Source organism: Ailuropoda melanoleuca, chromosome 2, assembly GCF_002007445.2.
Source record: "Ailuropoda melanoleuca isolate Jingjing chromosome 2, ASM200744v2, whole genome shotgun sequence".
Taxonomy (NCBI): Eukaryota; Metazoa; Chordata; class Mammalia; order Carnivora; family Ursidae; genus Ailuropoda; species Ailuropoda melanoleuca.
In genome coordinates, this window is record NC_048219.1 from 32,059,343 (window position 1) to 32,076,933 (window position 17,591).

The 17,591-nt window shown below is 41.6% G+C and overlaps 1 protein-coding gene and 1 pseudogene across 9 annotated transcripts in view; one reads left to right on the plus strand and one right to left on the minus strand.

Annotated features, from left to right (window-relative positions):
• DAB1 (DAB adaptor protein 1) overlaps positions 1-17,591 on the minus strand; it is a 1,110,909-nt gene that overhangs the window by 581,558 nt on the left and 511,760 nt on the right. For all 9 annotated transcript variants that reach the window (XM_034653311.1, XM_034653315.1, XM_034653282.1 and 6 more), the window contains one exon: positions 14,390-14,463. The gene's annotated coding sequence lies outside the window, so the exon portion shown is untranslated. The remainder of the gene's footprint in view (positions 1-14,389; positions 14,464-17,591) is intronic.
• The window catches only part of LOC100473068, a 101,033-nt pseudogene that overhangs the window by 65,588 nt on the left and 17,854 nt on the right, over positions 1-17,591 (plus strand).

Here is a 17,591-nt window from a genome sequence, read left to right on the forward strand (position 1 = left end):
TGTATCAAGGGCAGGCTACATAGGACAGGCTGAGGGAAGAAGCCTGATCCTGGAAAGGGGTTTGAATAGGCTTTGTGCTATGAGGGGAGGGACAGAGTGAAGAATCTAGGTGCCCTATATATTTCTAAGGCTGGCATTGTGATGTCTTTTAATAATCTTTCTAGTGCAGCCCAACACTCCACTTTAAAGAAATGTCTGATTCTCACAATCCTAATAATATGCGCCCAGAATAGAGCCTACCTCTGAAAGTCTGAAAAACAGATTCAATTATCCTTCTCCACTATTGACCTAAGCTGTGCCATTAGAGGCAGCAAGAGAGGTTGCGTGAATCACACATACATTTTCCCAGGTATCTAAGAAGAAAGAGAATCGGTACAGAGCAGCAGACCTCATCTGGAAGAGATAATAGAGATAATGGGTTTTTTTTTTCAAGATTTATTTATTTGAGAGAGAGAGAGAGAGAGCGAGCACAAGAGTGGGGGGAGGGGCAGAGAGAGAGAGAATTCCAAGCAGACTCCTCACTGAGCGCAGAGCCTGATGTAAACTCCATCCCAGGACCCTGAGATCATGACCTGAGCCAAAATCAAGAGTTAGATGCTTAACCGACTGAGCCACCCAGGTGCCCTGAGATGATGGTTTCTTTTAAAAATGATTAGGCCATATAACATTTGTCAATATTTTTAATCAACATATTGATTTGCTTTATCAGTCAAAGCTTTCTGTTTCACAAGGGTCTACTGAGATCGGAATTGTAAATACAAACTTAAGGTGTGTCACAGGGCATTCTGGACCTGGGGCTAATTGAGGCAGTTTGTGCATAAAGGCAGAGAAAGGGAAAGTAAGGATTACCCGGCCCAACACCAGCATTTTGAGGGAGATGGCTAGCTGTTGACAGTCTGACTTTTAGGTCAGTGGGGTGAGACCCTGGATACGTTAACAAGAGCTTTTGTTATCTCATCTGCAAATTAAGGATAATAGTGGTCCATACATCACAGTTAGCATAGTATCTGGTACATGGTCTTGTGCTAAAAGGATATGAACTATAATAAAAGATTAAAAACAAGCTCTTTGAAGTCAGATTAGGGTTCACATCTTGGCTGTCACTTAGTAGTGGTTCCCTTGGGCAAGTTATTGAAACTTTCTAAGGTGTAATTGTGTTAAAATAGGGATAATAATAGATAATCTTTTAGGATTAGTCCAAGGATGAAATGAAAGCTAGTATAATAGTATGCATATCCCTTGGCAATATTAAGCACTTGGGAAATGAAATTATCACTACATATATAAAATCTAACTCTTATGAATATTAGTTTTCCTCCTCTGTGAAAAGAGAACAAATATCTCCCCCATCCTCTTCCAGGTTTTGCTGAAAGAAGATAATGAATGTGAACAAAATTTCTACTCATCCATTCACTCATTCAACAAGTGTTTACTGTGCATCTTTTATGTGCCCAAACTATTCTGAGCGCCAGTAATATACTTGGAAACAAACAAGGATAAAATTCCTGCCCTCATGGAGCTCATATTTCTGCCACTAGAGTGGAGGAGGGACAGATGAGTATGCAAATAAATACATGAGGTCAGGTAACGGAAAAGCTTTAGGGAGAAGTAAGGTGAGGTGAAGAGGATGGGGATGAGGTGGGGCAACTGCGCTCTATTTTCAAAAGATGGTCAAGGAAGAAATAGCCAATAAGTGGTGTTTGAACAGAGGCATGAAGGACACCCAGGGGGATTCAGGCAGGTGTCTGGAGGACAGTCCAGGGGTGGTGACAGTCTAATACCCCTGGCATAGGAGCTTGTCGGAGGTGCTCAAGATGCTGTAAGGAGCCCAGTTTGGCTGGAGCAGCTGAGGGAGATGGGGTGAGTATGCCCTGGATCACTTAGGAATTTATAGGCCATGTGGTATGGACTCAGTTGTGCCCCTTCAAATTCATACGTGAAAGCCCCAATGCTCAATGTGATGATATTAGGAGATAGGGCCTTTCTGGAGGTTATTAAGGTTAAATGAGGTGATAAGTGTCGGCCCTAATCCAATAGGACTGATATCCTTATAAGAAGAGCCATCTGTGTGTGTACAGAGAGGAAGTGCCATGTGAGACATAGAGAGAAGGCAGCCATCCACAACCTAGGAAGAGAGCTCTCATCAGAAACCAAATAGCCAGCACCTTGATCTTAGACTTCTCACCTCCAGCACTGCGGGAAAAGAACAGTCTGTTGTTGAAGCCACGCAGCCTGAGGTATTTTGCTATGGCAACCCCAGGAAACTAAAAACCGTGCAAAGACTTCGAGAAGGGCAGCGATTAGCAGGCTTTAAGTAAGGACGGGATGCTTGAAGGACACATTTGCTTGGGTGTGTTAAATAGGAGGGCACGGCTGAAAGCTAAGAAATGAAGTAGGAGGTTATTACACTAATCCAGGGAAATGATGGTAGCTGCTCACACCAGGGTGGTAGCAGGAGAGAATGGTGAGAAGGGGCTCAGTTCTGAACGGAGGCTGAAGGCTGAGCCAGCGCAGCGTGCTTGTGGATGGGATATGGAGTAGGAAAGAAGGGGAGGGTGGTGTCAATGGTGACTCCAGGGCTTTTGGCTGAGCACCTGGAAGATTGGAGTCGTCATGCACTAAGATGCAGAAGGCTGTGGAACGAGTAGCTGGGTGGATGACCAGAGTTTGAGTCTTTATTCTTGACATTGGAGTTGCCTACCCAACATCCAGTGGAAATGTTTGGGGGCGCAGATGGAATCATGAGTCCTAAGTTCAGGAGAGTAAGAGGGTTGGAGATAGAAATGTGGAAAACATTAGCACATGCATGGCATTTGAAGCCATGAGACAGCATGATAAAATTTCTAAATAATAAAATGTTAAATATTTATAAGGATATGCATAAGTGAGTTGGGGTTTGGTATCTTTTAGTATTCAGTGTCTTTACAGCAATCCCACTTATAGTCTTTCTCCTCTGTACTTTACTACTAACATATCATGCTACTATAAAGTGGGATAAGAGGGGGCGCCTGGGTGGCTCAATTGGTTAAGCATCTGCCTTCAGCTCAGGTCATGATCTTAGGGTCCTGGGATTGAGTCCCGCGTTGGGCTCCTCATTCAGAGGGGATCCTACTTCTCCCTCTCACTCTCCCTCTTTGTTCTCTCTCTCAAATAAATAAATAAATAAAATCTTGAAAAAAAAACGGGGTAAGAGGAGACATCTACTCTCTGTCAGTCCTCTGCAAATTGAGTATTTTACTCTTTCCATAAATTACAGGGACGTCCCAGTTGCCAAATCTATTGATAGGTTTGCTTATCATCTGTTTGAAACACTTAACTATGTGTTGAGTAGTGTGCTAGTAACTGGGGAAACAATAAAAAAGATTCACCAGCTTCAGTGAGTCATGCATTTTCAACATAGTGTGATAAGGGTGATGACAGAGATATGCACAGGGACTCTTGGAATCCCTGGGGAGGGGGGGGCCTAAACCGCCTGCTGGAGCCAGCAAAGGCTTCCGAGAGGAGGTGCCATCTGGTATGAATCTGAGGCAAAGGGTTGTTATATGCAGGGTGTGTGCAGGGGTGAGTGAAGTTGCAGGGCCAGCCTGAACACCGGCACAGAGAGGAAAGGGCAGGCTGGTGTGTGTTAGAACAACAGGCAGATCAGCGGGTTGGGGATAACAGGAGATACAGAAGTGATCAACATAGGATGCTGGGACTTCAAATCCCTACGTCTTCAAATTCCTTCCTATGGAACAAGGGGTTAAATTCTACCTTGGAGGGGCTACTGAATGGTTTTAACAGGGGAAGTGTTTACAAATTAGTAATGGGTGTCAGAGTCATTTAAGGAAATACCCTCGAAGAGGGGGAAATTTTTGTATATGAAAGAATCTTCATGTATTACCAACAAAAGTGAAATATTGCAAGAAAATCGACCTTTAGCAATACAAAATGACTAAAAGTCCATTTACTCAATGGAATATTATTTGGTCATTTAAAGTGCCTGATATGAACAGTATCTTGCACCATAAGAAATGCTTATGATATTAGTGAAACAAACAAACCAGGCTTTATATTTATTCGTATATTCTGATGACAGTCATATAAAATATATCTACATGAAGACTGGGAGAAATTCACCCAAATGATGGATCACGGTTATTTTTTGTTTGTTTTTTCTCTTACTTCTAAACATCATGTAGTATGTTTAGATTAGTATTAAAATTAAAATTAATGAACATATAAACAATCAAAAAGTTGCTTACAAAAGCATGACATTTTTGTTACTTTTCATTAATAAAAACAATCTATCACGTGTGATAACTTTATTAGAGTTAAATGAGGAGATAAAACTCAGTGTTCGTATAATTTTCTTTTTATGCAGTACAGGTTTTCTGACGTCCTGGGTGAAGAGAGTCAGAGACATGGCTGGGACCTGCTGAGAAAGCACGTCCTCTGAGAGGGGGAGCGAGCCACCACTCTGCTCCAGACTGAGGCACACAAACCATTCCTTTCTTGGTGCTCTCAGTCTGGCACAAATACTGTTCTCACTGCAACTCAGCTTAGTTTTGCCCTCATCTCAATAATCTGCCATGCTGAAGGGAGGGGGGTGACAGGTCAGGACCATCTCCCATTTTCTGATCCTTGGGATTAAAGATACAGCTCGTGCTCTGGAGGACTCTGCCTAGTCCCTAAGGAAGACACCAAAGCAGGTTGGGAATGGGCTTCTGGAAGGGGTCTGAAGAATAGGTAGGAGTCCACCACAATGTAAAAGCATAATAGGGCATTCCAGGTAGACAAAAATTATTGCATACTCCTGCATGTGTGTGCGTGCGTGCGTGTGTGTATCTGTTGAAAGGTGGGAATGGTAGAGAGAGAAGATTCTACAGATGAATATGGGAAGTTAGGACAGGGCCAGATTATAAAGACCTTTAAAGTCTCCATTAAAGCACTTATCCAATTCCACTCTGCAAAAGGGAACCACTGACAAGTTTTCAGCAGAGGAGTGCCCTTTTTATATCTATAGTTAGCAGGATACTCGGAGGGTGATGCCAAAGAGGGTTTGGACGGAGTGAGAATAAAGGCTGAGTACTTACGATGCTCATAAGACAATGTGACCTTGGACAAAGGCAATGGCAGCTGGGAGTCATGCTTTCATTGAACAAATACCTTCCAAGCATCTGCTATGGGCTATGTGTTGTGCTAAGCACTAGGGATCTACTGCAAAAGGGGAGACAGACAGGTCCCTGCCCTCATGGAGCCTATAGTGTAATGCACTGGAGAGAGAAGGAAATGTTTCAGTATATTTCAGAGACAGAATCAACAGGTACTTTCAACATTCCCTTCAGTGCTGAAAGGATGAACTCTACAAAGTCCCATAGAAATCACACTGGATAGGCCATCTTTCCAGAGCCTACAATATTCATTCTCCTAATTGCAGATAAAAGAAAGACCCCATAAACATACTGGAAAAGACAGGCATGGGAACATGGGCTTTTCCCGGGCATGTGAGGTCTGACGTTCTTGGTTTGAGTAGTTCCATCAAGGGCCACAGTGGAGTTTGCAGAAGCATGAGAAGGGACAGAGTAGAAGCTTGTGGGCAGAGGAAGAATGGAGAAGCAAGTCACATGAGTTTCAGACTCAGCTCTGCATAGCATTTGCTATGTGATTTAACACAAGTTACTCCCTCGCTTGGGGACTCAAGTTCCTCATTTGTCAAAAAGGAAACTGAAGTAGATAATCTCGGAGATCCCTTCTAGTCCTAGAATATCTTGATTCCATTTTATTTCTCTTAAAATTTCTAAACGAAGGAGTGTGTTTCCAGGGATGTAATATACTCTTATTCACATTTTTTATTTAACTGTATGGCACCAACTCACATTTCTATAATTATTTATACTTTACCAAATATTTTCACATGTATATTACCACTTGCTCATCAGTCACCTCTGACTCCCATTTTTACAGGTGAGGGGATTTGCGGCTGCACGAGCAGGAGAGGAGGGAGACACAGGAAACCAAGTCCACACAGACAAGTGGCAAAGTGAACATTAAGTCAGGCTTTTAGTTCCAAAGTGGTTCTTTTATCCACTTCAAAAAGCTCGATGCATTAACCCGAGAGCCTATTCCCCTGTTCTAATCAATCCATGTTTAGGATTTAACAACTCAAACAGGATATTAGGTAAGTCAAATAGGTTCAGCACCAAGAACTCACTAAAAGAGAAGAATGACTACATTTTATTGAACCTAATTTGTAAGCCATCTGGAAGCATTACCTTCAATGGGACACCCAGAACTAGTGTCCCAGCTAAGAGATGCTGATAAATAAAGACACCGGCATTTCAGGAACATTAAAGCCGCATGTTAAACACAGAAAGGTGAAAAATCTAGGGGCACACAAGCTCTGGATGGTCTTTTTATTTTCCCTGGTAATGTTCACAGGAGGATACATGTTTGGCCTCAACAAAATTGGCTGTCAAATAAAATTCCAATAGAAATTTCCTTTGAGAGAATCATCTTGCAGCAAATTTAAACACTCACAATATTTGGTGCCTAGGTAGGTTAATTCTGATGACTCCCTTTCAAACTCACTCCTGGCATTAGTGAGTTTCACAAAACTCTGAATGTGAGTCTTAATTTTCTCATCCCTAGACATGAAAAGAATTTCTTCTAAGGTTGCTACAGGGGCAAAACTAGCAAAATGAGGTCTGAGGGGAGAGGTAGGGTAAGTGGGGTAGGGTGAGTTCACTGTAGAAGAACCAGCCAGCAGAGTTTTCTTTTTTTTAATTTTATTTTATTATATTGTGTTAATCACCATACAGTACATCCCCAGATTCCGATGTAAAGTTCGATGCTCCATTAGTTGCATATAACATCCAGTGCACCATGCAATACGTGCCCTCCTTACTACCCATCACCAGTCTATCCCATTCCCCCCACCCCCTCCCCTCTGAAGCCCTCAGTTTGCTTCTCAGAGTCCATAGTCTCTCATGTTTCATNCCAGCAGAGTTTTCTGCTTTACCTAAGACTTGATCTCATTCCCTCTCCCAACATTCTGACATTCTTACACCTTGGCTACGGTCTGGCTTCCCTGTGGATGTATCCCAAAGTTTAGTGGTGTAACTCTCTTCCAGTTCCCTCTCTGTGTGGTTCAGTCCCACATGTATGTGGGATCATCCCAGATGATCTCTCCAGAATACATGTGTCAGGCCCATTTGTCTACCATCTGTTCAGAAGAGATCTTTTGAAAGTCTATTTGTACCCAAATTTTCTTCTCTACCTTGTTATCATTATCCATCACCCCTCCTTCTCTCCAAATCTTTAGGGAGCATCTACTCAATTGCAGGCTCTGAAGCTTTGGGGAATAGTGGGCAGATCACAGATTTCAGCCAGACAGGTCTGGGTTCAGTGACCTTTTTTTTTAATTCTTAGAGTTAGATGCTAGAAATAAAGATTTGGAAAAAATCAAAAATAAAAAAAAACCATGGACCTGGCACCACAGAACATAAAGAGTAAGAAAAGAATGCAAACAGACAAGTATATACATCCTGTTAAGTGATTTCATAAAGAATTTCCCCATTCCCCAAAGGATGCAGACTTGTCCACACAGGATTGTTGCTGGTCTTCTTCCCCCATGGGAAACTGATTCCCTAACCCTTAGGTGTCTACTCTGATGTAGCCTGTCCCAAGCACTGGGGGCCTGAGTTGACCAGATGCCCAGGCAGACCTCATTATGTTTTCTTATGGCACTCTGTAATAACAAGATCCCCTTCCACAGGCCTCTCTCTATTCTAGTTCTTTGCTTAGCCCTCTTGGTCTGTGCTTATTATATATCCACTCCCTCCCTCAAGCCCTGATCTTCTCTTATCAACCCTCGGTGTCTTCTGGTTCAAATTCATTTTCTCCCCAACACTAAAAATAAGAATCCTCATGTTACAACTCCATCCGTTGCCTGGAGATAACATTCAGCTCTTCACATGCAGGCAGACCTCCTCCAGCTGTGCCAATTTAATCCCGTTCTGTTGCTTCATTCATTGTGAATAGGATACCTTTGGCAGGATAGGTGTTACGAACATCAACATGTTAAATCTCCAGTAAAGTAATTCTCCTGGGCATTTTTTCCCCCATTTCATTTTGTCCAGGATGCTGTCATAATGTCTACTGATTTTTCTAGACTCTCCCCTTGAGTTCCTTGGCAATTCATTAATACATGTACCCATCCAATAAACACTTTCTTGAGGACCCACCATGTGCCAGTCATGGTGCTATAGCACTCCTTTGATCCTTGTGAGAAGGCAGGGTGTGTGTGTGCATGCATGTGCACACATGCAGTGAGGGGGAGGGTTAAGCCTGCTATTCCTTCAACTTCGGCTGTTGTTCGATGATAAATGTGTGCAGGAGAGCAGGGTGAGGGTTGGCCACAAAAGTGGCTTTCAGCTGTCACACACATCCTCCACATCTTTATCTGACAGCCATACACCTGCCAATTACAGACTTTTCTAACCAGATTGTGAGCTCATAATTGGTTGCCCATATTGCACTGAAGAATACGATGGTCATCTGTCCTACTCACATGGAAAACCTCCTCTGCCAGAGAGCACAGACAGGCTCTTTCTTTGAATGGACATCTACATTATCCATTCATAACAGTTTCATTTGTACGTTCTTGGTTTCATCCCTTGGTTGTGTCACTTTTTAAAACTCCCTTCATTATAACTCCGAGTTCCTTTTTGCAGTCATCTCAATAATAGGTTGTTCTATCCTGTTCTATTTTTTGCATTTGATTTTTATTCATTTTAAACTAATGTTTAATGTTTAAATGTTTTCTTTAAATGTTTTCTCCTTTTTGGCCACCTCTGTAATATTTTTTATAAGTGATTTTGATCTATATATCTATCTTAAAAGGAACCACTGCTCGCTCAATTTCTTCAACCTAAATCTTCAAGAAACAATTTAGGCAAAAAGTTACATGGTAGACCTTGAGTAGTATAAGAATTTAGGTTACGACTGTTTCAAGGTATTTATTTTCATTAAAAAATAAGAGTGCTCTGATTTGCTACTGTCTTGTGAATTTTATGGCTCAACATCTGATCGTAATTGGCATTTCCTAACCTAGGTGTGAGTTAATCTGAGACTGGGGAAACAGACATCAAGAATAAAGGGCCTCAAACATGCAGAGCAGCTCAGGGATCACTGGACTCACAGGAGGCCCGAGAACTGGCAGATCAGCTCTCAGTAGACTTATTTTATAGCTGAAGAAACTGAGGCCCTCAGAAGCTACATAACAAGCAGAAGCAGTCAGCGCTCTGTGGTGGCAGAAGACAAGCACGATGTTTTGATTCTAAATTCTGTGCTTCTCTCCCACTGTATCACACTGTGTCTTGTAAACATTCAGAATCAAGGTGTTGTCTTCACAGGGCATGAGGATGAAGAGGAGATGGGTCTGGGGAAATGGAATGGCTAGGAGAGCCACTCTAGTATATTCATATTTATAGGGTTAATTTCACGAAGAGTCTGGTTCTGAAACTTCCAAAGGTGAGAAACCAGAGAGAAAAAACTTTAGTGGGTGGGGCCACAGCAATGAGTTTATGCAAGCATTTCGGGTTGAGAGGGGCAGAAATCCTAAGGAGAAAGTGAGATATACCCTGGGCTGAAAAACAACATTTGTGGCTTACAAATTTAATTTCTTTTGTGTCATATCACAGAAAGAGGAATGGTAGCTGGGAGGCAGAACAGGAACGGGCTGCTCTGTGGAGTGGAGAGTTCCCCATTATAAAAGCTTATGAGCTGCTGTATCAGGTGGGGATCAACCACAGATGCGGAAACAAGCACTGGTAGATCTACACACACACCCAAACCCATATATAATCTTCCAGCGCTTGGGTCTGCTCCTCTGATAAATACTATATATATATAGGATATATACTATTTATAATACTATATATATGCAAAATAAATATATATGTATTATTTATTTAAAGAGGAATTTGACCTTAAGCAGTTGTGGGAACTGGTTAAGCAGTCTGTATGTCTGTTGAATCACACCTGATGCTGGAGCCTGAAGTCCACTGAGTAGGCAGTTAGGAAGGAAGGATGGATATAAATGATGGGGAGGGTCAGGAGCAACCTGGAACCCATAAGCATGTGCTGAAACTCCATGAAAACGAACTGGAACCTTGGCTTTCACTGCTTCCCAGCTTGCCAATGTGGGTGACCTACTGCAGCCAGGGCCTTTTCTCAAGTAGCTAAACACGCATCTGGATGAGGAGTTGGAGAAGTTGGAGATGGAGCAGGGAAAAGGGAGAGCAGTTGAGCGCCCGGATGCAGCTTTGTGCCGACTAGGTGAGTCAGCAGACCGGCAATAGTATGTGCGCTGCAGGGAGGCTGCGGCTTCCCTTCTGTCCTCCAATCTCCCAAGAATTTCCCCCATGTTCCACCCTAACTGGAAACATACAGGAAACTAAATTCTGAGTAAGGCAATTCAATTTAGACACACTGGCATAGTACAAACCGCTGTACTATCTGGAAGGAATATTGTCTCTGGGGCAGGGTTGACTTAGATGCTCTCCAGATGCCCAGCAGAAGTTCAGGGAGCCCAACAGGCCTTCTGACTGTTTGGTACCAGGTCACTGTCTGGCCAGGGAAGGCTTCCTGTGCACCCACACATTTAGCTGCTTTCAATGCCTTCATCACTAGGGATGTCCATTTTCTAAGCCCAGCCAAAGAATGGGAGAATGTCTTTCTAGCATCTCCCTTCCTTGTTGCCAAAGATCAACACATTTGCTTTTTCCATTTCAAGGATTTATATATACCCTTATATATTGTTATAAACAACATCAGCTAACATTCATTAACAATATATAATGTGCCAGACTCTCTCACATTCACTCTCTCATTAAATTCTTATAACGATCTTGTATGAAAAGTATTATTGTTACCTTAATTTTACTAATGTGAAAATTAAGCTTAAAGAAATGGATTTGCTCAGTGTTAGACAGCTGTTACATGTTGGAGCAGAGATTCCAATCGAAGACATTCAGCTTTGGAAAGCAACAGGACTACCATCAAAAATACCAGATACAGAAAGCTGCCATGTGGTTAAGGACTCATTCAAAGTTTTTACAGTTGAACCCCCTGGTCTCAAGAATCTCCTATGTCCAACTAAGTTGAAGGATGTGTGATTTTTATCAGAAGAGGAAAAGTTGAAGGGTAAATAGAATCTGAGAAAATAAAACAAACAAGGAGGCAAACAGGAGGCACCAAAGAGATGAATTCACAAAGGAAGATAAAACGGAGGAAGACTAGTGTGAAAAATTTTTCCTATCTTATTACTATCTCACTAGGACGACATGATGGCTGTAAATGAATTCAAATGGACACAATGTAGTTAACACAATAAATAGAAAGTCAATAGCTCAGTTATGGTAGCTTTCAATTGGTAGCTTTCAAGCAATTTTAAAAGGTAAGTGGCATAAAAGCTCCAAAGAACACTAAGGAATGGGGACAGTAGCTTTAGCAATATTCAGAATTGGGTCCCTGGGGATGCCTTCTGTGCATGCTCGGGATGGGTCACTACAGGGCTGGCTAATGAGAATAGGCACGCAGTCCTTCAAGTCTACTTTCAGGAGACAACAACAGCACAGAAGCCTTGGAAAATCACTGAGCGCATGCTGGGGTACAAAACTCTGGTTGCCGAGGAAATGTAACAGGACAAGTGTGCCGCTCTCAAACCAGCATCTGCAATGTGCAGTTAAGTGGCTCTAGTTCCATGTGGCTCGGAGCTGCTGCTCAGCGCAATGCCCGGCCTCAAACCCCTGCTCACCCAGCACAGCACTGCTCATCCTCTGAGGCACCCTCCCTCTCAGCACCGACCCCAACATTGCTCTTCTGGGCTTCTTTCTGTCTGGTCTGTATGATCATTGTTTACCTCTCAGAGCTCCTTGAGTTCTGCATTTCCCCCCATTTCTATTAAGGACATTACTAGCACCTTGAGAACGCTCTACAGCTTAGTCACTGCGCTGCTCCTTCTTCAAAGCGCACCCCCCCCACCCCCCAACTATGTGAAAGCCTGGAATTCCTTCCTTTCCAAGGCCTCTCAAAGTTCTCTGTTCTTCTCTGTCTTCACTGACCCTGCCCTAGTTTATCTTCCCACCACCCCTTTCTAGGAATAGATGAATAATCTTCAAACATCTCTTCCACCACCTTCAATGCATGATTTGCATTTGCTGCAAAGGGACAGGACTTTCTTGAATTGGAGACATGGTACTTAGGACTGCTCCCAGAGGTGAACATCCTGGGCTCCAACTCCCTCCAAAGCTATGCTTCAATTTTTTTTTTTTTTAATGCCATGTGAATTTTTTTTTTCCCCCAAAGCAGTGTTTCCTTCTTTGGCTTGGTGATTCACCTTTCCCAAATGAACAAGCCAGAAGAATTCTGCAGAGCCCTCAACTTTGACCCACATAGGAACACAGATCACTGAGCAGCCCCAATGTGTAAAAAAAAGACTCTTAAACAACAAAACATACCAATTGGTGATAGGGCTACCACACACCTACATAGCTCCACCCTTCAAAGCTCTTTTGGATACACTGTCCTTGACAAACACAGAAGATGGATATTATTGTTCCCATTGTATAAATAATACAGCAGAGGCTTGGAGCATCATGATGGCTTATGCTGTATCTCACAGCTGGTTAGTAGCAGAGTTCAAGAATAAAACTGTGACTTCCCAGTCTTGGTAAGGCACACATCTAAGAAAGCTTTTACTCCATTATTCTGAGTGTTTACTGATTTTAAACTTTTAAGTCATCACATATCTATATATTTTCAACCTCTGTCTATAGGCAGAATGCATTAGAGAGATTTATTAGACAGGCAATCTAGAAAAGATGACTGTTTTCAGAAGCTACTGCTCCCCAGTTCTCCTTAGGTAGAAAACCTTAATTTGTCTTTCCAAATTCACTCCACCTCAGAGAATAGCTTTGTGGATGGAAAAGCAATAATAAAAGACCAAACTCAGTCCAGCTGCAAATGATCAGCGTCTTCTCTCCATTGTGGTAAATTACAGGCTTCCCTCAGGTCCGCGGCTGCTTACGTGCCTGGTGAGCTGGTCCGAATACCCTGGCCAACTACAGGGGAGAGAGCTCCCCGCCATCGCAGCCCCCATTTCTCATTTGACTCTACTCATTAGAGGAGGCTGGGGTGCAAGCCAGGTTAACATGTCAATAAGTCACCAAGGAAATGCAAAAATTGACAGCTGAGGAATCCCAGCTCCCAGCCTTCTCCACTACACAAGCCCTCCCAGTACAGGTTTCTCAGCCTCCTTGCCAGGTCACTTAAATGAGTAGTGACATTTGAGTCCCTGAGAGTAATTAATTTCCTCTGTCTCCAATAGCACCTCATATTTTTAATGAATTTTTACAAGTCTCAGATCCTCCAACCTCCCAGCTCCCTCCTGAGTCCCGTTGTTCCCCAAGGTCCCATAACGAATAGCTCCCACTCCTATTTGCCTTGCAAACTCACATAAACTGGAAATGATAAATACATTATCTGGGCTTTTTAACGGACCATTGTTTAATTTTCTATGCTTGTCTGGTTGGGGAAGAGATGAATATTACCTTGTGGAGAATAAGATTTCTATTCCATGTAAGGGGGGGTTGGGGGGTAATCTACGGCAGGAAAGCAACACTGTTCATCCTAATAGGCAGTGCTAATTAAAAGTGTTCAGAAGGGACATCCATCTACCAGTCTGTGATTCATTCAGCATTATCCCTGGTAAACAAGAAATAGATACTGCAATGAATGCTACTAATTTGTCAAAAGAATAGGCATTTTCAATTGTGCCTTCTTGGCTCCCTGTATGAAGTACAGATTTCAGTGTCACCATCATTTAAAAGTTTAGGACCTCAAAATAATAGCACTTGCTCCTTAAGCTTGTAAATCTCCAAGTCTGTTTTCTATGTAGAAACATTTATTTTACATATGGTTTGACTTCAGTTTCAACAACGGAGAATGGTTCCTGCTGCTGGTAAATATATGAAAACAGAGGGCATTTAGGGAGAGCTAATATAGTCGTGTTTAAAATCAAGCCAATTTCAGACCACCTACTGGTAGAGGCAGAAAATCCAGACAGGAAAACTTGAAACTCCTAATGATGCTTGCTAGGTGCTTAAAGAAAAGAAGAGAGGGAATCGATATTCCCTTTCTCTAACCACAAACACAAAGCAGCTAGGAGAAAAGCCACCCCAAGCAGGTATTCCCAAAGGCTCCATGAACCCTCTAGGGGGTTTTAAGGAAGAACACCAAGCACAAAAGCCATCACTTGAAGAGGACTCAGAGACATTTGTGAGCCATCTTCCCAGAGAGGAAGATTTTCCTAATACCAGAAAGTCGACCAGCCTCAAATATTTACCTTTGTGTTGTGCAAAAGAGTCTCTCAATCATGAAGATCTAGAGCCAGGGTTCACCACCATGTCTTGCTGGATGCTGAAAACAAATAAAACAAGATGTTTAAAAAAGTAAACAATTATTTAATGGTCTTGTCTTTCTTCATTCTCTTTCATTCAAGAAACATTTACTAACTTCTTACCATATGCCAGGCACTGGAAATACAGAGGTGGATAAAACAAACACACCACCACTAGCAAAAGAAATTAACAAAGACAGCCCATTTTAAGCACTCTGCAAGAGAGGGTACATGATGCCTCTAAGTGATGAGGGAACAGAAGGCTGACTGAAGACAAAGCAGAAGCTGACACCCTGCAAACCACCCCCCCACCCAATGTATGCAACATTACTCTGCACTCCTGGCTGCCCTAAATCTAAGGAAAGGAAAAAAAATAAATGATTTACTGACAGAGATCACAATCCTGGGAGGCCTGAGTCTCCCTCAGTTTGTGCATGTCCTAGTGATTTACAAGGAAGAAGCTTTCTTATCAATAGCCTAACTTCCAGAGACCCATAATTCCGTTTCCTGAAGTCCTAACATTACCATCCCCTCCATAAAATTGAGGGAAGCTAAGGCAGAAGGAAATGTAAATAAAATGGAATTTCTTTCGGACCTGCAGCCCATTGATAAGGACACGTGATAGGAGGAAAGTAACATTTTCCAGGGAAGCTCCCAACTATTGTACTATTAACACCTTCTAGAGGGGTCAACGACCTTAACTTGACAATAGCAAGGCCTCCAGTGTCCTGCAAGTCTTCTTTGACATATGAAAGTGCTTTCTCAGCCTCCCTTTTTCCTCACCTCCCCCAGCCCCATGGTATATAATCAGCCACCTCTCACAACCCGGGGCAGCAGCTCTTTCTGCCCACGGGTCCTGTCCCAGTGCTTTAATAAACCATTTTGCACCAAAGACGCCTCAAGAATTCTTTCTTGGTCGTCGGCTCCAGACTCCACCCCACTGAACCTCACATATATTCTACGACCTCATCATAAGGACAGGATATATGTGTTGTGTGTGTCTCTGAGTGTCTCTTCTTTGGGAACGTGTACACATTCATATGCATATCTACACATACACAGAAGTGTGTAGGAATTTTTTTTAAAGATTTTATTTATTTATTTGAGAGACAGAGAGCACGAGAGGGGGAAGGGCCAAAGGGAGAAGCAGACTTCTCGCTGAGCAGGGATCCTGATGCTGGGCTCGACCCGGGACTCTGGGATAATGACCTGAGCCAAAGGCAAACAGTTAACCGACTGAGCCACCCTGGTGCCCTCTGTGTAGGAATTTTTAAAGAACTTCTCCAATTTGTAATTCATCTGTCTCTCTTAAAGGCTTGAGCTCTTTCCTTGAGATCAGTAAAGAAGAGGGCACTGGAGAAAACGTCAAGAGTCTTAAAAGTGATCATACCCTTTAATCTGTAATTTACCTTCAGGATTCCTTCTCAAGGAAACAATCATGAATGCAGGCCAATATTTATGCACAGAGATTATCATCACAATCTTATTCATAAGAGGGAAACAACCAATACAGGAATGATAAGGCAAATGTTAGTATTTCTAAATGGAAGAATATTATGCATGCATAAAAATAATTTAAAAATTTTTCAGGATATGAGAAAATATGTATAATATAATAAAATTATAAAATTTGGGTACATCTGTGTAGAAGTTGGTCTTTAAAAATATACCAACTGTTAACAGTGGCTCTCTGTAGCATGATTGTAGGTTACTTTTCTCTTGTCTTTATGCTTTCCAAGTTTTCTACAAAGATTATGCATTATTTTCTATACAGTAAATAAATGTACAAATAGAAGTTTCAGGTGCAACATCACCATTTCTGTCTCACTTCTCCTGCGTGCCCCTATTAAATGGGGGGACTCCATGCTCTCCAGCACCAATTCCAATCTTCAGGTAACTCTGCACTGGGATTGTCCATTTCTACCTCTGTCTCTCTCTAGCCTTAGTAACCCTTATTTCCCGGGAACATAGCCCAGAGAGGAGTTCATGGTCACCACTTTTATGTTTGCTGCATAAAAGAATGAATGAGTGAATGAATGAATGAACACTTAATAAATGGAACTGACTTGATGAAAATTACATTAAGAAAAGTGTTCTTTCAAAATAATTGGTGCCAATAAAAGTTAAGTTCCATTTGGATTCACAGAAGATAGAAGAAGATGGAAAGCAGAGAGATAAGCATTTTTCAGGGAAGACAGTGAAACTGAAAAAAAAAATGAAAAGAAAAAGAGCCTATGGTTAAAAAAAAAAAAAGAAGAGGGAGAGAGAGAAACTCAACATAATGGAATATCACAGCCTACTGATCTTCCAATATATTCCAAGACCAAGAATCTGCTTAAGGCAGGAATATTTATCTAGTAACAACATCCCATTATGGCAACTATTTTATATGTTTGGACTTACATATACATACACTAAGTAGATACTTGTTATTAGTTTTAATCAGCAATGGCTGGTTGACTCCCTACTGAAAGAAAACAAAAGCTAAAGGATATTGTAATATTTTACACAAATTCAACTTAGTTTATTAATAAAACTAGTGAAATAGACCCAGGATATTAAGTTTCAGTTATATTTTTCTGGAGGTAGATCTGGTTTAAATCTTCTCTCTCCTTTAAGAGATGGAAAATCTTGGGTACATTATTTGACCTCTGTCAGGCTCAGTTTTCTTACATATAAAATGGGATAATAATAACATCAACCTGGTAGGGTTATTATAAGAAACAAATAAAATGAGAGAAAGCATGACATTCAAAAAATTCAAGCTCATGCTGTTCACATCAGAAGCTGGAGCTCTTAACATGTACCTGTCTTCCAATTTATCATGTGCCTTGGCGTATGTTGAACACTGCACAAATATGATCTCATTTCATCCTCAGAATAGTTGTTATGAGGAGGTATTATTTTTCCACTTTATAATCTTTTTTATTTCTGTAATGTTGGTAGTACTGTCCCCTCTTTCATTCCTGATTTTAGTTATTTGAGTTGTCTTTTTTTTCTTAATCAACCTAGCTAAAAGTTTGCAAGTTCTGTTGATCTTTTTGAAGGACAACACTCGGTTTTGTTGATTTCCTCTATTTTTTTTTTAATTTAAATTCAATTAGCCAACATATAGTAGTACCTCATTAGTTTCAGATGTAGAGTTGAG